Here is a 20,581-nt window from a genome sequence, read left to right on the forward strand (position 1 = left end):
AGTGTAGCTGATGAAGGTCACATTAGATGTAACTTTCTGGGGAAAGTTCTGTCGGCGGCAGCCTGTCTAAAATGTCAAGGCTCGCTCTGATTTTGTCCTCATCTGCAGCCTCATACAACGTTTCAGATATTTTTTTTCCCACGTCACTGTAAAAGTGGAGAATGTGTCTGGGTGATTTGAAGGGGTGGGAGGCAGAACGCATTAGGGAACTGAATTTTATAATCGTCTCTTGGCCCATAAGGAAGGTTCTGGAAAGGAAAACCTGTCAGGAAAGACCAAGGTGATCCACCTTCTCACTAGATGCTCAGTAAGGTCATCGTGTGGCTTTGGATCCAGAAATGAAGTCCCAGGCAGGGTCTCCAGTCTGTCTTCATGTTAGTCCACTTCTGCATCAACTTGCAGCGTCTTCTTCATCACCATGGGGGTTTACCTGAGCCTCCCCAGAATCCAGTCAGAAAATCAGTGTCTAGGATGCAATCTTACTCCTTTCCATAAAGTGTGGATCCAGTCAATTAGGGGTTCGATGCCTTGAGTCTCCTGCCCTTTCCCTCCCTCTCCCTAATCCACCACTTGAGATGAACTGTAATGACCTGATCTGTGGTCTCTGCAAAGCTGCACAGTGGATTTAGGACATCAGAAAGTCCAACATCCAAGGCCTTTGATGTGATTTACAAACTGGATTTGGATTACAACTACATTTACAGGGATTGCTCAACGTAAGACGTGTAATAGCTTTGAGGACACATGAGAAGAAGGAAAATTGTCAAGTGCAAACTTACCCTGGATATCTATTCTGGAAGCTATGACTTCACACTTATCCGAAAGAGATATTGTGAGTAAGCTGTCAGTTATTGCTGTATAATCTTTAATATATTCTTATTCCAAGTGATTAATTTCCCAGTCACTTTTTTTAGTTGTGTTTAATATTTCTGAACGCCATTCAAGTAACAAATGCCTGAAGTATAATGTATCTCTGCACCCAAATATGTTTGAAAATTTACTGCAAATTTCCAGCCATTAGATCGTTAAGATGTACATTTTAGACAGACAAGGTTATGGTAAAATAAAGGGTTTTAAAAGCAGTATGAACCTGAATTAGCCTGAAAAGAAATGTTCTATTAACTGCTTGAAAGTTGTGATTTAGAGGACTATCTGTCATTCTGGTGTATTTTCTTACAGGGTTAATGAAAAAGGCAGCCATTCCAAATATAATGCCCTGCTTGTTATTCTTTCTCCAACAAATATTTACACTACCAGGCCACACCATCACAGCACAGACTCAAAAGCTGCAGTCTAAGGTGGTTTGTGTAGTGTCATTTAGATTCGACAGTATTTCTACGATGTAAGTGGAAAATGAAATGGTATCAAGGAAAATGTCCCTAAATTATCCTGTCTGGCCACAATAGAGAGAACAGTGTTTATAAAATTGGCAAGATTCCAAGACTCTGAGGCTAGTGCTATAATAAGTCCTGATGTGGAGAAAGACCGGAAAGGTTCTGAATTTTGGCATCAGAGGCTCTGGAATTGGTCCATGTCAGTGAATTTTTTAGATAACTGAAGTTCACATTAAAACATCAAACATGGCAACATTTTCAACTATTTGACTTCTTTTGGAAGGAAATATTCCTCAATTGCGTTCTGTGCTTCTTATGATCAAAAAGCTTGATCGTTCTTGATGACTGGGGAGCAGTCCTGTGAAAGTCAATTATCTTGTGTCCATGCGAGAGAAGGAGCCTGGAGGTCTGTGTCTGATAGATCAGCATTTAGTCCCTGCTCGATGACCTTAATTTCATTGAGATGCCTTTTTGAGCTTCTGTTCTCACATTCATAAAATCACAGGAGAAGCCATACCTAAAAGTCAGTTCCATTTGCTGGGCACTCACTCTATGCTAAGCATTTTCTACCTGCTGTCATTTAATTCCCAGAGTAACGATTATCATTCCCATTTTGCTGATGAGGAAACTTAAGATCAGAGAAGCAACTTGAATTACTCAAGTTTAATTCAGGGTAGGAGAGCTGTTCTTCCAAACAGAGATCATTTGATTTTGAAACCTATATTCTTCTCACCTATCATATGAAGTTGCTAAAAGAAAATCACTCCTGATGTAGAGTCAGCACTCACACACACACACACACACACACACAAATATATGTATGTATATATATATATACACATATATATATATACACACATATATATATAGTTTCACTTAACTCTGATGACCAGTTCCACATTGTGACGGTGTAGTTAAATGAGGTCATTCACATTTGAGCCTGGGAAGTGGTCCCTCTGTAACTGGTCTCTGCTACAGTCAATTATTACTCCAGGGAATAGTCTAACTCCTTCTGAGACTCTTTCCCTGTTTCAGACTTAGGAAGCTATTGCCTTCTTTGCTGGGTTGTTGTGGAGATCATATTTGGTGATATATATGAAAGAGCCTAATACGTAGTGCGTGCTCAGTCACTCATTCATGTTCAACTCTTGGCTCTGGTGAGCCCATGGACTGTAGCCCACCAGGCTCCTCTGTCCATGGGATTTCCCAGGCAAGGATACTGGAGTGCATTGCCATTTCCTCCTCCAGGGATCTTCCCAACTCAGGGATCGAACCTGGGTCTCTTACATCTCCTGCTTTGGCAGGCAGATTCTTAACTACTGCACCAGCTGGGAAGCTATGTATCTGCTGCATTGCAGGTAGGTTCTTTTGCCGCTGAGCCATCAGGGAAGCTTCTCTAACACATAGTAGGTGTTTACAAAGGAAGTCCTTGTGGACCTCCCCTTCCAGAGTCTGCTTCTAGCTTCACCAGGGACTTCAGTGCTCCATGGATTTCCTCTGTGTGTTCTCTTTTAAAAACGGTTTTTTTTTCTTTTTTCTCATTTTTTGGCCTCACTGTACAGCATGTGGGATCTAAGTTCCCCAACCAGGAATGGAACCCACATCCCCTGCAGTGGAAGCACAGAGTCCTACCCACTCGGCCACCAGGGAAGTCTCTCCTGTGTGTTCTTGAAAACATGCCTCTGTGCTGGCCATTCCTGAAGGTGGCCCATCCAGGAATGATGATGCTTCAAGTCCTCCAGATGGAGCCCCCTTGGAAAACTTTATTTCAGGGGGAACATAGAGGAACAGCATTCTAGCTGGGAAGAGGTTAGGGTGGGATCCCTGATCCCAGCATCCCCAGCCTGCCTCAGCCATCTAAGAGGCCCCTCTTGTAGCATAGCAGGGGCTCCCAGCCAAACAAGCGTCCTTCGTGTGCATGCAGCCTGCCCCCTCTAGTCATGTCCTGCCTGCCTGTTGGTCTAGGGACAGAAGAGGGAATGTGCCCCTATGTCTCAGCAAACAACTGGCCTCAAGGCACACATTTCATGTTCAGTATGTATTCTTGCCTGGGACATCCCCTGGACAGGGGAGCCTGGTGGGCTACAGTCCCTGGGGTTGCAAAGAGTTGGACATGACTGAGCAACTAAACCACCGCCACCATTAATTTATACTCCGTTCTGGGAATTTTTAAATATTTTGAAATTCTCTTGATATTTTTATGCCTTAAGTATTTTTTATTAAAGCTTTCTTTAAAATATTTATTTTTGGGTGTGTTGGGTCTTAGTTGGCTCAGTAGTGTGGCTTGCAGGCATCACTGGCCCCTGGCATGTGCCATCCTAGTTCCCTGACCTGGGATTGAACCCATGTCCCCTACATTGAAAGGTGGAATCATAACCACTGGACCACCAGGGAAGTACCTAGTTTAAAGTGTTTTTAAGTATTTTATCCTACTACATAATGCAACTTTGTGTTACTATAAAGCAAGATAGCCCACTACCAACACCACTCCTGGAAGAGGTAACCTTCTGTTCTGGGTCACACTCTTGCATCCTCTGTGGTGTGCATGCCCCAGGGAGGGAAGCCAGGCTCCAGAAGGGTTTGGATCCTTCCTCTAAAAGGTCTGACTCCTAATGCCTCAGCTCATAGAACGCCGCAGACTCCAGAACAGCATTTCGTCCTCAACCTTGGGACAGCATGACACAAAGAAACCCTGAGGTTCCCCTGCAGACTGAACAAGATCCAAGAAGCAGTCACTCCTGCAGTCCACGTCCGTGGCAGACACGGGGGTTGAAATATGATGCTCTTCCCACGAACATGAACATGGCCATGAATTTTCATGCTCAGGTGGCCATAACAGGTTGGCCAGAGGTGACATCTATTTGTAATCCAACGGTTGGCATTGACAGCCAACAGGCGTCCTGGAAGTGCATGGTCTTCATCATCACAGCCAGCTCTCTTTGGCTACACTGACTTCTCCTTGGCTCAGGTTGAGCTCCTTCTGTTCTAGAAGCTGCAGATTGGACACATCCGTCATGCCTCCTCTGCTTGCCCGGAGCAGACATCGCTGATCAATCATGACATCCATTCCCAAGCAACCAGAATGAGGCCTCAGAATCCTCAACAACTGCCTGGAGTTGGCTCATAAAATGGTATTTCACTGGGCACTGTAGACTAGTAAAAGACTCTGAGGAGTTTTAAGACCCAGCGGTAAGATGACAGGGCTTCCCAGGTGGCGCAGTGGTAAAGAATCTGCCTGCCAGTGCAGGAGATGTAAGAGACACAGGGTTCGATCACTGGGTTGGGAAGATCCCCTGGAGGAGGGATGGCTACCCAGTCCAGTATTCTTGCCTGGAGAATCCCGTGAACAGAGGAGCCAGTGGGCTACAGTCCATGGGGTCTCGTGAGCTGGATGTGACTGAGCACATGTACACAAAATAAGATGACAGCCCCCTCACCATTCCTTAGGCCCCTCCTATAAGCCCTGGGGACAGTGACAAAAACCTATCCCTTCGCAGCTCAACATGTCCCCAGACTTGCTAAGATGGAAGTGCCAGCTCTAGGAGGTAGCCTATCAATCCTGCTGATACAGTGTTGCCGGTGGGCCTTGCGGAGGTCACCTGTGCCCACCTTGGGCTGCCTGCATTGAATCAGTTGTGGCTTGTGCAACCAGGACACCTGTGTTAATTTCCTAGGGTGTCATGATAAAGTACCACAGGCTGGGGGTGGGGCTTAAACAACAAGAACTTGTTTTCTCTCAAGGCTGGATGTGAGAAGCCTGGGATCCAGGTGTCAACAGGGCTGGATTCCTCTGAGGCTTCTCTCCTTGGCTTGAAGACAGCTGCCTTCTCCCTGGGTCTTCATTTCGTCTTCCCTGTGTGTCTGTGTCCTAGTCTCTTCTTATAAGGACCCCTTGTGTGTGTGTGTGTGTGCACGCTTAGTTGTGTCCGACTCTTTGCAGCCCCATACGCTGTAGCCCGCCAGGCTCCTCTCTCCGTGGGGTTTCCCAGGCAAGAATACTGGAGTGGGTTGCCATTTCCCACTTCAAGGGATCTTCCTGACTCAGGGATCAAACCCTCGTCTCCTACACTGAGGCAGATTCTTAAGCGCTGAGAAGCCCTGTAAAGACCCCAGTCATATGGAATTAGGGTCTACCCATATGGCTTCCTTTTACCTTTGTTACCTCTTGAAAGGCCCACATCTCCAAATAGAGTCGCATTCTGAAGTTCTGGGAGTTAAGGTCTTGAACCTATGAATTGAGGGGAGCGGGGGACACAGTTAAGTTCATAACAACATCTGAGGGAATGATGTTTGAACTTGACCCGTTTGAGAGGGTGTGGTCCAGGCTGGCACAGCAGTGAGGCCCCGTACAGAGGACCAGCCTCTGTACCAAGCCCCAGGAGGGCATGGGTGGACCTGAATCCAGACCTCCATCAACTACAACAGTTGCTCAGCTTCCAAGACAGCCCTCCTGGGAATTCCCTGGTGATCCAGTGGTTAACAATCCACACTTCCCTTGCAGGGGTGTGGGTTTGATCCCTGGTTGGGAAACTAAGATCCTGCATGCCTCACAGCATGGCCAAAAAAATAAAAAATATTCTTTCCAAGATGGCCATCCTGTTGGAAATAGTCTGCTCCTTGTATTATTTTTCAAGATAGATTTGATATATTTTTTTAAGATTTATTTATTTATTTTTGGCTGTTCTGGGTCTTCGTTGCTGCTTTGGGGGCTGCAACTGGGGGCTTTCTCCGGTTGCAGAGATTGGGGGTTACTCTTTGTTGCAGTGCACAGGCTTCTTATTGGAGTGGTTTCTCTGGTTGTGGAGCACAGGCTCTAGGCAGGCGGGCTTAGTTGCTCTAAGGCCTGTGGGATCTTCCCGGACCAGTAATTGAACGTGTGGCTCCTGCATTGGGAGGCTGAGTCTTAACCACTTGACCACCAGGGAAGCCCTCCCCTCTCTTATTAACTAATGCTCAGCAGGGGTGCTCCTGTCCAGTGGACCAGTGGACTGGCCACATGGACATTCTGGACTCAACTCCCTGCAGGAGACCTGGATTCCATCCGTATCAACCACAAGGCAGAATTGTTTGCTGATGATCAAAGCATGTGTCTCCTGTCCCTGTGCCCCAGTTAAAACATTAAATTATTCATCTCAGTGTCTATAAAAGAATGGAGAAATGTGGGTACCTTTAGCAAGCTCAGCTTCGAAAATCCTGCCTCTCCCTGGTGGCCACATCTCCAAGCGAGCAAGGACATTATCATTAATTGATCTACATGCTCAGTGGATTCTGATTCTCCTGAAACCTGTCTTCTTGTTCAGCAATTTCTCTGATTTCTGAGAATGCTCCTTAGAAAGTGTTGCAGGTTGCCATTTCCTCCTCCAAGGGAACTTCCAGACCCAGATATCGAACCCGTGTCTCCTGTGACTCCTTCACTATAGGCAGATTTTTTACCACCTGAGCCATGATTTAAACCATGGACCCCCACCAAGCCCCAGCTCATTCTGTCTGGACAGAAGCACAAACGTCCTCTCTCTCCTTCTAGACCCAGAGAGACACGTTCACTCCCCCAGTGGACATCACTCAAGGCATCTTATGATTTCCTGCTTTCCACTAAAGTGACACAGCCGATTGTCAGCACCGCCTGTAGCCAAAGCTTTGCTGTCCAGGCTGACATGGCTTCAATCTCCTCTACCCCAGCCCTGGAAAAATCACAGAAGGACAAACAGTGGAGGCCGTGTCTGGAAAGAAATCTGTGCTTCTAGGTCTTAAATGACTGTGTCTTTGACCGTTACTTCTTTATCAGCAAAGTCCTGTTTCAATCTATTGCTCCCATATCAATCTATGTGTGTGTGCATGCACACTGAGTCGTGTCTGACTCTTTGCGACCCCATGGACTGTAGCCCACCAGGCTCCTCTGTCCATGGGATTCTCCAGGCAAGAATACTAGAGTGGGTTGCCATGCTCTCCTCCAGGGGTTCCTCCCAACCCAGGGGTTGAACCTGAGTCTCTTGTGTCTCCTGCACTGACGGGTGGGTTCTTTACCACTAGCACCACCTGGGAAGCCCTCATGATCCTTATTTCTCCTGAATTAGAGATCCCTTAAGATCCTGCATGTCCTCCTCAGAGAGGCAGGTCTGGCTATGCCTACCTGGGGAGCAGACAGCTACGAGCCCAGCCTCTCGTAGTCAACCCTCCCTTTGTCAGGCTGCCCCTCCCTGTGGTTCGGTTTATTGGGACTAAAAAGAGGAGGGACTTTCCTGGTGGTTCAGTGGTTGGGACTCCACGCTCCCATTGCAGGGGGCTGCAGGTTTAATGGGCTTCCCTGGTGGCTCAGTTGGTAAAGAATCCACCTGTAATGCGGGAGACCTGAGTTCGATCCCTGGGTTGGAAGATCACCTGGAGTAGGAAATAGGAACCTATTTCAGTATTCTTGCCTGGAGAATCCCCATGTACAGAGGAGCCTGGCGGCTTATAGTCCTTGGGGTCACAAAGAATTGGATATGACTGAGAGACTTAGCACAGCAGGTTCAATCCCTGGCCAGGAAACTCAGATCCCACATGCTGCATGGCCAAAAAATAAAAATAAATAAAATAAGAATAATTAAATTTTTTTTTAAATAAATACTTAGAAAAAGAATAATAAAAAGATGGCTGTAGGGTCTATTGATTTTGACACATCATTCAACAGTGTGTCCCCCACCGTCCTGAGCTTGGGTCTTTTCACATAAATTCTCAGGCCTCATCTGTTCACTTGACTCTGGCTTGCTGGTCTCAGAGAAGAGAAGGCATTAGTAGGGTACGAGAAGATTGCTTTGTGTTCTGCAGAGAACAAGGACTCTAAACAGAGAAAGGTAATTAATAATTAATGATCTGGACTTATCTTCTCATTTCCCACACCCTTCGTGACTGGGATGTGAAATTCAACCAGGTGCTAAGTGGTGGTCCCTGCATGAATGTGGGGACCCAGAGGATGGACAGTGTGCAGCAATGCACTCCCTCTAAGGCGGGCTCCTCCCACTACCCAGATGGTCCGGAGTATCAGACTCTTCCAGCACCTGTGGCTCTCCACCAGGAAGGAGCCGGTAACACACACTTGTACAAAGATGCTCTCCTGTGTTCCTGCTCTATGTAAGCTGGCAGCTCTGAGAGACGGGGGTCACCCACCCCATTCTTGAGAGGAAGCACAGAGACCCACCCAGGCCCCCTCACTGGTCACTAGTCAGCAGAGCCCAGTTTGAGACAACCATGTCTACATCCCATCTCATTTCATGGGCTCCCAGTTGGGAGGCATTCTTTACCCCAGGGGGGCAGGAGAGAGATGCTTTTGCAACTGGAATTTTGCAGGAAAGGAAGGAAAAGAGGTAACGACACTAAGGAGTCTGGATTCTCTTTTTTATTAATTTTTAAGTCTTAGCTGCAGCATGAGGGGGTCTTTGATCTTTCTTGTGGCATGCAGGATCTTTTTGTTGTTGTCATTGCAGCATGTGGGATCTAGTTTCCTGATTAGGAATTGAACCTAGGTCCCCTGCATTGGGAGTGCAGAGTCTTAGCCACTGAACCACCAGGGAAGTCCTGAGTCTAGATCCTCTTAATATGTCACTGCCTACCTGGTCCTAGAGAATATCCCTGGCCTCTTGTCCAATGTATTTACTGCAGCTCTTGGGCACTGACCTGTGAAGACTCTGCCATTGGTCCCACCCAGCCCACTCCTCTTCACTCACCCATCCAATGGCCACCCATGCTATCTCTTCTAGGCCTTCTGAGACATGGCCCAGAGAACAAGCCAAGGTGGCAGCGAACCAAGGAAGTTTTGTGGGTGGTGAAGTGTCTGCTACCCATCGGGTTGCTGGGACAAATATCAACAGCCTCAGATATGCAGATGATACCACGTTAATGGCAAAAAGCGAAGAGGAACTAAAGAGCCTCTTGATGAGGGTGAACGAGGAGAGTGAAAAAGCCAGCTTAAAGCTCAATGTTAAAAAAAAAGCCAAGATCATGAATTCTCATCCAATCTCATCACTTCATTGAAAATAGATGGGTAAAAGGTGGAAGCAGTGACAGGTTTTCTCTTCTTGGCCTCTAAAATCACTGTGAATGGTGACTGCAGCCATGAAATTAGAAGATGATTGCTTCTTGGCAGGAAAGCTATGACAAACCTAGACAGCGTATTAAAAAGCAAAGACATCGCCTTGCTGGCAAAGGTCCGTATAGCCAAGGATATGGTCTTTCCAGTAGTCATGTACGGATGTGAGAGCTGGACCATAAAGAAGGCTGAGCACCGAAGAATTGATGTTTTCAAACTGTGGTACAGCAGAAGACTCTTGAGAGTCCCTTGGACAGCAAAGAGATCAAGTCAGTCAATCCTAAAGGAAATCATCCTTGAATATTCATTGGAAGGACTGATGCTGAAGCTGAATTTCCAATACTTTAGCCACCTTATGTGAACAGCTGACTCATTGAAAAATACCCTGATGCTGGGAGAGACTGAAGGCAAAAGGAAAAGTGGGCAACAGAGGATAGGACGGTTGGATGGCATCACCAATTCAATGTACATGAACTTGGGCAAACTCCCGGAGATGATGAGGGACAGGGATGCCTGGCCTGCTACAGTCCATGGGGTCACAAAGAGTCAGACATGACTTGGCAATTGAACAAAACCCATTGGAGGGCTAGTGCCACATGTGTAACTTCTCCAGTGTATGTTGGAGAGATCTAACTTTGCTTTTACCAAGCTGGGAGCACTTACTGCAGCCCTTGATAACCATGCCACACGGGAGACCCTGGAGGCTCCTGAAGCCAGGCCTTGCTGACTGTGCTGACCCACACCTGTCCAGGGAAATGGGCAAGTGAACTTTACACAGCCTCTTTCTGGAGTGAAGAGGAGGTGGCTGAAAGGAACTGGAGGATTGGTGGATGGAAGCTGCAGCTCATGTGGTCACAGATGAAATCTTTGCCAAGTCCAAGGCTCTTGACCTCACTGTGTAGCAAAGATTGCATGTTCTGCAGGCTTGTGGACACAGTGGGGGAAGGACAGGGTGGGATGTATGGAGAGAGTAGCATGGAAACTTATGCCTTACCATATGTAAAATAGATAGCCAGTGGGCATTTGCTGTATGAGGGACACAGGGAGCCTAACCTGGTGCTCTGTGATGACTAGAGGGGTGGGATGGGGGTGGATGGAGTTGGGAGTAGGGGGGAGGTTCAAGAGGGAGGGAACATATGTGTATACTTATGGCTGATCCATGTTGATATATGGCAGAAGCCAACACAATATTGTAAAGCAATTAAAAATAAATGTTTAAAAAAGATTGTACGTTCTAACTCACAGTCTACTTCTTTAAGCAACATGTGCCTCTCAAGAGCAAAATCACGTACCTCCAGATGTTGGGCAGGAGATGTGATGACTGAGGGAGGCTGGATCCAAGATGATAGGGAGTGGTGAGGACTATGGAAAATGAGACTCGGGAACAGTCTGAAGGAGACACTGACGGGGGACTTCCCTGGTGGTCCAGTGGTTAGAATCTGCCTTGCAATGCAGGGGACGTGGGTTCAATCCCTGGTCACAAAACTAAGATCGCTTACTCCATGGAGCAACTAAGTGCGAGCATGGCAAAGACCGAGCCTATAAGGAAAGATCTCGCATGACACAGTGAAGATTCCACATGCCACAATTAAGACTCAAGGCAGCCAAATAAATAAATATTCTTTTAAAGGTGGGGGACACTGGCAACTTAGCTCTGACTACATGTATGCAAGTTAAGAATCTGCCTGCCGATGCAGGAGCCTCAGGAGACCTGGGTTGGATCCCTGGGTCGAGAAGATCCCCTGAAGGCAGGCATGGCTACCCACTCCAATATTCTTGCCTGGAGAATCCCCATGGACAGAGGAGTGTGGTGGGTTATAGTCCATGGGGTCTCAAAGAGTCAGACACAACTGAACAGCTGAGCACGCATCCACACGTCGCAAGGCAGAAATATAGGTTTAGAGCAGCAGATCTGACAATCTTTCAAAAACAGATTCTGAATCTTATGTAAAATCTCCCAATGGCCAATTCTTTAAAATGAAAGTGAAAGTAAACTCATAGCCATGCTGCAGCCCAAGCATAGCATCTGTGTATGCTCGTCTCCTGCATTGGAAGGCAGATTCTTTACCAATGAGCCACTTGGGAAGCCTTTGAGCATAACGTGTTTTTGCCCAAGTCTACCAGAGGATGCTATTGTGACCTTGGACATAGACACTCTCTGGCGCTGTCTCATGGAGTGGAATATGAGACTTGATTTAGAAAACATACCATTCAGAGCTGTTCTGGAGAGGAGTAGCCAGATGGACCATAGCTTGGCAGCCCAAAGCTGCCCCAGGGTATCGGCCCTGAGACCTATTATTGACAGATGATTCTTGCCTAGGCTCACAGGAGCCCCTGATGGCCCAAGGGAGCCTCTGTAGTTTCAAACTTGCCACCAAATCCCTGAAAACACCCATGCCTAGTCACTCAGTTGTGTCTGATTCTTTGTGACCCCAAGGATTGTAGCCTGCCAGGCTCTTCTGTCCATGAGATTTCCCAGGCAAGAATACTGGAGTTGCCATGCCCTCCTCCAGGGGATCTACCCGACATAGGGGTCGAACCTGAGTCTCCTGGATTAGCAGACGGATTCTTTACTGTCTGAGCCACCAGGGAAGGCCCCTGAAAACACAGTGAAGGACATCTGGAGAGAAGGAGCTCCTTTCAGGACCCGTCCATCTCTCCTGCCTCTCAACAGAGCCAGTCACTTGGAGCGGCCGAGATGCAGTCACAATGCAGCCCCTGCCTCTCTTTAGGGTGTCCCCAAGTCTTCTCAACCTATGTCACATGTAATAGGCTCACAGAGGGACCTGCCTGGATCCGAGTCTTCTCTGAGCCTCGCTTTCCCCATCTATAAAATAGGCACACTAGCTGAATATGTTTATATGTGTATAAAGCAGATTAGAAGAATATTCAGCAGAATGAGGGAACTTATTACTTCTGAGGATTGAGATTATTAATTTTTCTATAGCGTGCAAATTTTCTACAACCATAGAAGTTATCAGAAAAGCATGTAGTGGATATTTTTCTATGCCATGTACATATTTCTATAGCATAATGTAAAACTGCTATAAAACATCTTCATATGTATGTATGGTTTTTACCCTAAGTTTTAAAGTGCATTTTCCTACTGTGGGCACTGGGCTTATGTCTTGCTTTGTTTTGTAAGCACTGCTACAATAAACTTCTGAAAGAAGTGAAACTATAAGTTGCTCAGTTGTGTCCAACTCTTTGCAACCCCATGGATTACAGTCCATGGAATTCTCCAGGCCAAAATACGGGAGTCGGTAGCCTTTCCCTTCTCCAGGGGATCTTCCCAATCCAGGGATTGAACCCAGGTCTCCCGCGTTGCAGGCAGATTCTTTATCAGCTGAGCCACAAGGAAAGCCCAAGAATATTGGAGTGTGTCGCCTATCCCTTCTCCAGCAGATCTTCCCAACCCAGGAATCAAACCGGGGACTCCTGCATTGCAGGCAGATTCTTTACCAGCTGAGCTACCAGGGACAAACATAAATAATAAATAATAAATACAATATGAATATGAGTCCCTACTCTGCCCACCTCCCAAGAGCATTCTAGGAATGAAAATAGGATGTGGATGTGAAAGTGTTAGATGTGGATCAAGGCAAAAGACAAACCAATATTGCATTTTGTGGATCTGGTTCTTTTTTAAAAACTATTTATTTATTTGGCTGCACTGGGCCTTAGTTGTGGCATGTGGGATCTAGTTTGCTGACCAGGGATGGAACCCAGGCCCCCTGCACTGCAAGCATGGTGTCTTAGCCACTGGACCACCAGAGAAGTCCTTATTTGGAGAAAAAATTTTAACATACCTTGTAAAACAATTCTGAAGTTGAAGGAGGTAATTAAATATTATAATGAACTAATATGAATTAAATATGATTACTATTTTATAGGGCTTCCCAGGTGGCGCTAGTGGTAAAGAACCTACCTGCCAATGCAGGAGACATAAGAGACTCAGGTTCCAATCTCTGGGTCAGGAAGATTCCCCAGGGAAAGAAATGGCAACACACTCCAGTATTCTTGCCTGGAAAATTCCATGGGCAGAGGAGCCTCGTGGGCTACAGTCCATAAGATCACAAAGAGTCAGACTGTCTCATAGGTGAATTTCTTAAAAGTCACTAAAGGTAATAACAGAGTTGTAGTTTATATATCGGAGAAGGCAATGGCACCCCACTCCAGTACTCTTGCCTGGAAAATCCCATGGACAGAGGAGCCTGGTAGGCTGCAGTCCATGGGGTTTTCTAGGCAAGAGTACTGGAGTGGGGTGCCATTGCCTTGAGGTACCATAATTCTCCCTCACTTCCAAGACCTTGACCAAGGGACAGTGCATGAGCACTAAGTCTTTCTGACATAGCAGCTGGTACTGGCCGAATTCCAGCACTTTCCCCTGTAGGGCTGGTCTCCCATGGACCTGTTAGGAAGCAGGACCAAAAGGAGCAGAAAGCCAGGTTTCTCTTGCGGACTTGTCTACATCCCAGGATGTCCGGTTGACTTCGGAATCACGATGCTGGCTGCTAGAAAGAAAATAACATCCATCATTAAGGGCTCCTTGAGCGTTTACATGCTTGTTTTATTTTCCCTTAAATGTGGCATTTGCCACTGATGTTTATATCTTGTACAAAGTGCCGCCAATAAACAGATGTATTATTAAAGAGCTCCCATCAGTGAATCAGTGAGACAAATTAGCATCTAAAATCCTTCTCCCCTTAACAGATGTCTGGAAAGTCCTCAGGACTTCCAGAAGGGAGCCTTCAGTGGAGAGTAGTCTCACTTTACCAGGTGATCAGGAACTGATTCTGCTGCAGAGAGTGTGGCGTGATGTGTTCAGAGCTTCATCGCAGCTTCACGGGTATCAGTATTTCATGCCAGTCCAGTAAGAAATCAACAGGAACCACACAGATTGCTTGGCCAGGCCATTTCAGGCTGGGAAAGCTCCCACACAAGACAGTGGTATGGAGTCCACTTTGGGGAAGTGGGGTATCCAGTCTGCTCAGGGGCCAAGAGACAGGAAAGCACATGGAAAGAGATGGAGAGTGGGAAACAGTGTCCAGCACTGACTGGACTTTGGAAACAGGCTAACCAGTGTTTGCTTAAGGAAGGAGGGACTTCCTTGGTGGTCCAATAGTTAAGACTCCACCTTCCAGTGCAAAGAGTATGGGTTCAATCCCTGCTCAGGGAACTAAGGTCGCACATGGAGTAGTTCAGTTCCATTGCTCAGTCGTGTCTGACTCATTACGACCCTATCCATGGACTACAGCACACCAGGCTTCCCTGTCCATCACTAGCTCCAGGAGCTTGCTCAACTCATGTTCATTGAGTCAGCGATGCCATCCAACCATCTCATCCTCTGTCATCTGCTTCTCCTCCTGCCTTCAATCTTTCCCAGCATTAGTGTCTTTTCCAGTGAGTCAGTACTTCACATCAGGTGGCCAAAGTATTGAAGTTTCAGCTTCAGCATCAGTCCTTCCAAAGACTATTCAGGACTGATTTCCTTTAGGATGCACTGGCTGGATCTCCTTGCAGTCCAAGGGACTCTCAAGAGTCTTCTCCAACACCACAGTTCAAAAGCATCAATTATTCAGTGCTCAGGGCTTTTTTCTTTTTTTTTTCTTTTTCAGCTTTTTTTTTATAGTCCAACTCTCACATCCATACATAACTACTGGAAAAACCATGCTTTGACTAGATGGATCTTTGTTGGCAAAGTAATGTCTCTGCTTTTTAATATGTTGTCTAGGTTGGTCATAATTTTTCTTCCAAGGAGCAAGCATCTTTTAATTTCATGGCTGCAGTCACATTCTGCAGTGATTTTGGAGCCCCCCCAAAAAAGTCAGCCACTGTTTCCATTGTTTCCCCGTCTATTTGCGATGAAGTGGTGGGATTGGATGCCATGATCTTCGTTTTCTGAATGTTGAGTTTTAAGCCAACTTTTTCACTCTCCTCTTTCACTTTCATCAAGAGGCTCTTTAGTTCTTCTTCACTTTCTGCCATAGAGTGGTGTCATCTGCGTATCTGAAGTGATTGATATTTCTCTCGCAATCTTGATTCCAGTTTGTGCTTCATCCAGCCCAGCATGTCTCATGATGTACTCTGAATAGAAGTTAAATAAGCAGGGTGACAATATACAGCCTTGACACACCCCTTTCCCAATTTGGAACCAGTCTGTTGTTCCATGTCCAGTTCTACTGTTGCTTCTTGACCTGCATACAGGTTTCTCAGGAGGCACGTAAGGTCATGTGGTATTCCCATCTTTCAGAATTTTCCACAATTTGTTGTGATCTACACAGTCAAAGGCTTTGGCATAGTCAATAAAGCAAAAGTAGGTGTTTTCCTGATATTCCCTTGCTTTTCGATGATCCAACAGATATTGGCCGTTTGATCTCTGGTTCTTCTGCCTTTTCTAAAACCAGCTTGAACATCTGGAAGTTCACAGTTCACTTATTGCTGAAGCCTGGCTTGGAGAATTTCAAGCATTGCTTTACTAGCATGTGAGATGAGTGCAATTGTATGGTAGTTTGAACATTCTTTGGCATTGCCTTTCTTTGGGATTGGAATGAAAACTGACCTTTTCCAGTCCTGTGGCAGCTGCTGAGTTTTCCAAAGTTGCTGGCATATTGAGTGCAGCACTTTCACAGCATCATCTTTTAGGATTTGAAATAGCTCAACTGGAATTCCATTACCTCCACTAGCTTTGATTGTAGTGATGCTTCCTAAGGGCCATTTGACTTCTCATTCCAGATGTCTGGCTCTAGGTGAGTGAACACACCATTGTGGTTATCTGGGTCATGAAGACCTTTTTGTATAGTTCTTCTGTGTATTCTTACCACCTCTTCTGAATATCTTCTGCTTCTGTTAGGTCCATACCATTTCTGTCCTTTATTGAGCCCGTCTTTGCATGAAATATTGCCTTGGTATGTCTACTTTTCTTGAAGAGATCTCTAGTTTTTCCCATTCTATTGTTTTCCTCTATTTCTTTGCATTGATCTCTGAGGAAGGCTTTCTTATCTCTCCTTGCTATTCTTTGAAACTCTGCATTCAAATGGGTATATCTTTCCTTTTCTCCTTTGCCTTTAGCTTCTCTTCTTTTGTCAGCTATTTGTAAGGCCTCCTCAGACAGCCATTTGGCCTTTTTGCAACTCTTTTTCTTGGGGATGGTCTTGCTCCCTGCCTCCTGTACAGTGTCACAAACCTCTGTCCATAGTTCTTCAGGCACTCTGTCTATCAGATCAGATATCAGCACATGGTGCAGGGTGTGGTCAAAAATTAAAAAAAAAAAAGACTCAAAAGCTTGTCGTGACCACCATAAACATGTGAAAGCCAATACAGTGGAGTCTAAAGATCAAGTCAGACAAGCCATGGTTTGAATCTTGCCTCTTTATAGCCAGGGAAACCTTGCTATGCGTGGCCTCTTTATACACAAATCATTGTGGACCATGGAAATCCACCCCAGTAATTCAAACTGAATGTGTTTCCAACTGGACTTCTTCCTGGTCTGATCCCCCAAATGCTGCTGATTCTCAAAGGCCTTAGACTGGAGGGGACATGAAGCCAAGGGTAGGGAGTTGGAGTAGAAAGAGGCAGTGTTCTTTTAAAAAAAAAAACAACAACAAGTTCATGTGTTTATCTATTTATTTATTTATTTGGGTCTGCATGAGTGTGTGCTTAGTCACTCAATCATGCTTTTTCACCCACCTGGGAAGGCCCAAAAGGGTTATGCTCCAGTGAGGCTCGAACTCACAACCTTGGCCTTGCTCTTCATGTACTGCTGTATAAGTGCCATGCACTAACCTACTGTGCCTCTGGAGCTCCTAGCTGTGCTCAAACTGGTCATGAGCATGGCGCCCTCATCAATGAAATTAGCATCCTTATCATAGAGACCCCAGAGCGTCCCCTGGCCCCGTCCACCCTGTGAGGACGCAGTGGGAAGTCTGTAACGTGACAAAAGGCCCTTACTTGTCCATGCGGGTACCCCAGTCTCAGTCTTCCAGCCTCCGGAAGTGTGAGAAATACATTTGTGTTGTTTACACGCCACCCAGTCTGCAGGATTTTGTCATAGCAGCCAGAACAGACGGAGGCCTCAGCAAAAGATAAGTCCATATAGACAGCTGGTTGAGGAATATTATATAGTATTCGCTATGAACCAGACATGTTTCTTTCTTTTTTAAAAATTAATTAATTAATTTGGTTGCTCCGGTCTTAGTTGTAGCACGGGAGAAATTTAGTTGTGGCATGTGGGATCTAGTTCTCACACCAGGGATTGAATCTGTGCCCCCTGCGTTGGGAACACAGAGTCTTAGCCACTGGACCATCAGGGAAATCCCCAGATGCTTTTCTAAGTCTTTGTGTATATATTAATTCTTAGTTCTCATCAGTGCCCCTTGGGGTAGTTAATTCTGCTGTTCCCATTTTGCAGATGAACAAACTGAGGCTCAGAAGGGTTCAACAGCTTGCTCCAGGCCATCGTCATGAGGGGACAGAGATAGGTCCAAGCCTGCAAGAAGAGGAAGGTGTTAGTAGAGTGGTGCTGTGATGTTGGGGGGTGGGGGGTGGGGGGTGGGTGGAGGGCTATCTAACTACCGAACTATATGAGGGCACCTCTGTGTGGCCAGGAGCAACAAACCAGGACGTCCCAGGGAGGAGATCTAACTGGCTAGATGGGCCCTCAGGACAGAGGTCGGGCTGGAACTAGAAACAGGGACTTGGTTTCCCCTGCAGCCTTCCGGAGTGACGTGATGCCACGCACCCCCACTGCTCCATGCCAGACAAGCTTACAACTAGGTTATGCAGATGAACACGAGTTGGGGCAAGCTCATTCTGAGATGCTGAGCTGAAGAGGTCAGTCAGGCTGGCCATTTCCTCTCCCTGGGAAACACATGTGCACGCAACATGGCCAAAAGATCAAGAGGTGGGGGGTAGCCTTTGTCCTGAATCTCTTCTCTAACTCACACTGAAATGCACCTCAGGTACCCAGAGAGAGAGCCATTCTCTAGGTTTCTGCTGCTCAGGTGTCTTACCAAGTCCCTGGAGGCACTGGGGTAACCCAACAGGATACCCTAAATGGAGGAACACAGGAGCCTGTACACGGGTTCTCCTTCTGCTTGACTAGATGAAGCTTCTCCTGCCTCCTCATCTCCCCCGACTCCACAAGGAAGAACAAACAGCTGAGGGGCAGGGGAAGGGGACGGACTCTGGTTGCAGAGCACAGAGAGGTCATGCAACCTGACCAGTGTCACACAGCCATCAACAAGCAGAGCCAAAACTCAAACTCCGCAGGGTTACCCCTCAGCCTGATGCTCTCTGCCTCACTGAAGAAGGCCACAGCCAAGCAGCAGCCTTGTGTTCAGAGCTGACCTGGGGTACTGGGGAGTAGACCAGTGAAGCAGTTGTGAAGAGAGGGGCATTCAGATTTTATTTATTTATTTATTTTTGGCTGTACTGGGTCTTTGTTGTTGCACCAGCTTTTCTCTAGTGTTGGAGAGCCGTGGCTGTTCGCTAGTTGTGGTGCCCAGGCCTCTCATCGTGATGCTACTGTTGTTGCCGAACATGGGCTCTAGAGTGTGGGCTCAGTAGTTGTGGCACCACGGGCTTAGTTACTACTCCAAGGCATGTGGGATCTTCCCAGATCAAGGATCAAACCTGAGTCCCCTGCCTTGGCAGGTAGATTCTTTACTGCTGAGCCTCAGGGGAGTCCGAGAGGGACATTTTGACAGAGGCAATGTGACACAGCCAAAGCAGAGTCCCAGTTTGGACTTCTAGATGTTGTGCTTAATAACAGGCAGCCCATCTTGCTCTGCCCTTGACCCAGCTTCTGCCCAGACTCGCACCCACCCCTGACCCCCATCACCCTCCTCATTTAGCACATTGCCTGTTGTTTGTTTTTTAAATATGTGTGTGTGTGTGTATATGTATATATATTTAGTGATTTCTTTTCCAAGTTTCATCCAAGTGCCCCCGGTCAGAGGGTCAGCCTCCAAAAGGTCAAGTTGCCATATTCAACCCTTGTCACCACCCCATCCCACCAAGAAGTCCGCAAATGCATTGAAAGAAGAAGGCTGGTGGTCCTTGGTTTCTGGCTTCCACATGGTGCCCTGCACACAAGGATGGAATCCCCCACAACAACCTGCCTCTTTTCCTGGTGAGGACGCCGGGGCTCAGTGACTTGCTCAAGGTCATTTGGACTTTCCATAGCAGTTTGCTCCCACTCTGAAGGATGCCCACGGGGGCATCATCTGTGCTCACAAACATCTTCACATGTGCAGAGGAGTCTTGCAGCTCTGATGCACACAGCCACTGTGGCTGCCTGCCTTGAGGGGCCGTCAGTTTCAGGGAGATTAATTACTCCCGGGGACAGCCAAGTCGGTGTCCTGCAGCGTGCCTCTGCTGGTCTGAGTCATTTTGGAGACACTGGCTTGTGCGGCTCCCCTGAACCCCTTGTATCAGCAGGTGCAGCCAGCGGAGTGCGGCCCCCAGCCCTCTGATCCAGCCTAGGTCACTCAGTCATTGTGGGATGTCCCCTTGTCAGAGGACACAAGGTGATCTGCCCTGTGGTCGTCTGTGTCCCGGGGAACCCAGCACTGAGAGCAGGTGTGCCGGCTGAAGGACGGGATCCAGTTTACTCCGGCAGTCAGTTTGGGGCACGGACACCTGGGGAGTGTATGCGTGCTCAGTCGCTTCAGTCATGTCTGATTCTTTGTGACCCCATGGACTGTAGCCCGCCAGGCTCCTCTGTCCATGGGGTTCTCCAGGCAAGAATACTGGAGTGGGGTGCCATTCTGTCCTCCAGGGCATCTTCCCGACCCAGGGATTGAACCAGTATCTCTACATGTTCTGCATTGGCAGGTGGGTTCTTTACCACTAGCACCACCTGGGAAGCCCTGCGACATCTATGGAGGGAAACCATCAAAAATAAGAACAACAGCGACTGTTTTCATAACGTGTTTACTCTCTGTTGGACACTCCACTTAGCACTTTTGACATATATCCTCATTTATTCTTCTCAGAGATCCAGTGAAATTTGTGGGCTATCATTATCCCCCTTTTAAAGATAAGAAGATTGATGCTTGAAGAAGTTACATCACTTGTCCAGGGTCACCTAGCCGGTAAGCCAGGTGGCCAGAATCTGAGTCTGGACATCTTGTTCTAGGACCTGAACTTGTAACCACTTCTCTCTCCTCCTAAGAAAGGA

At 47.0% G+C, this 20,581-nt stretch overlaps 1 non-coding gene across 1 annotated transcript; it reads right to left on the bottom strand.

The window, feature by feature from the left end:
• Positions 1-8,811: 8,811 nt before the first annotated feature.
• Positions 8,812-8,884, bottom strand: TRNAG-CCC. The gene has a single exon. It is a non-coding gene; the product is annotated as a tRNA-Gly (tRNA).
• Between the last annotated feature and the right edge of the window lie 11,697 nt (positions 8,885-20,581).

Source organism: Oryx dammah, unplaced genomic scaffold, assembly GCF_014754425.2.
Source record: "Oryx dammah isolate SB20612 unplaced genomic scaffold, SCBI_Odam_1.1 HiC_scaffold_16, whole genome shotgun sequence".
Taxonomy (NCBI): domain Eukaryota; kingdom Metazoa; phylum Chordata; class Mammalia; order Artiodactyla; family Bovidae; genus Oryx; species Oryx dammah.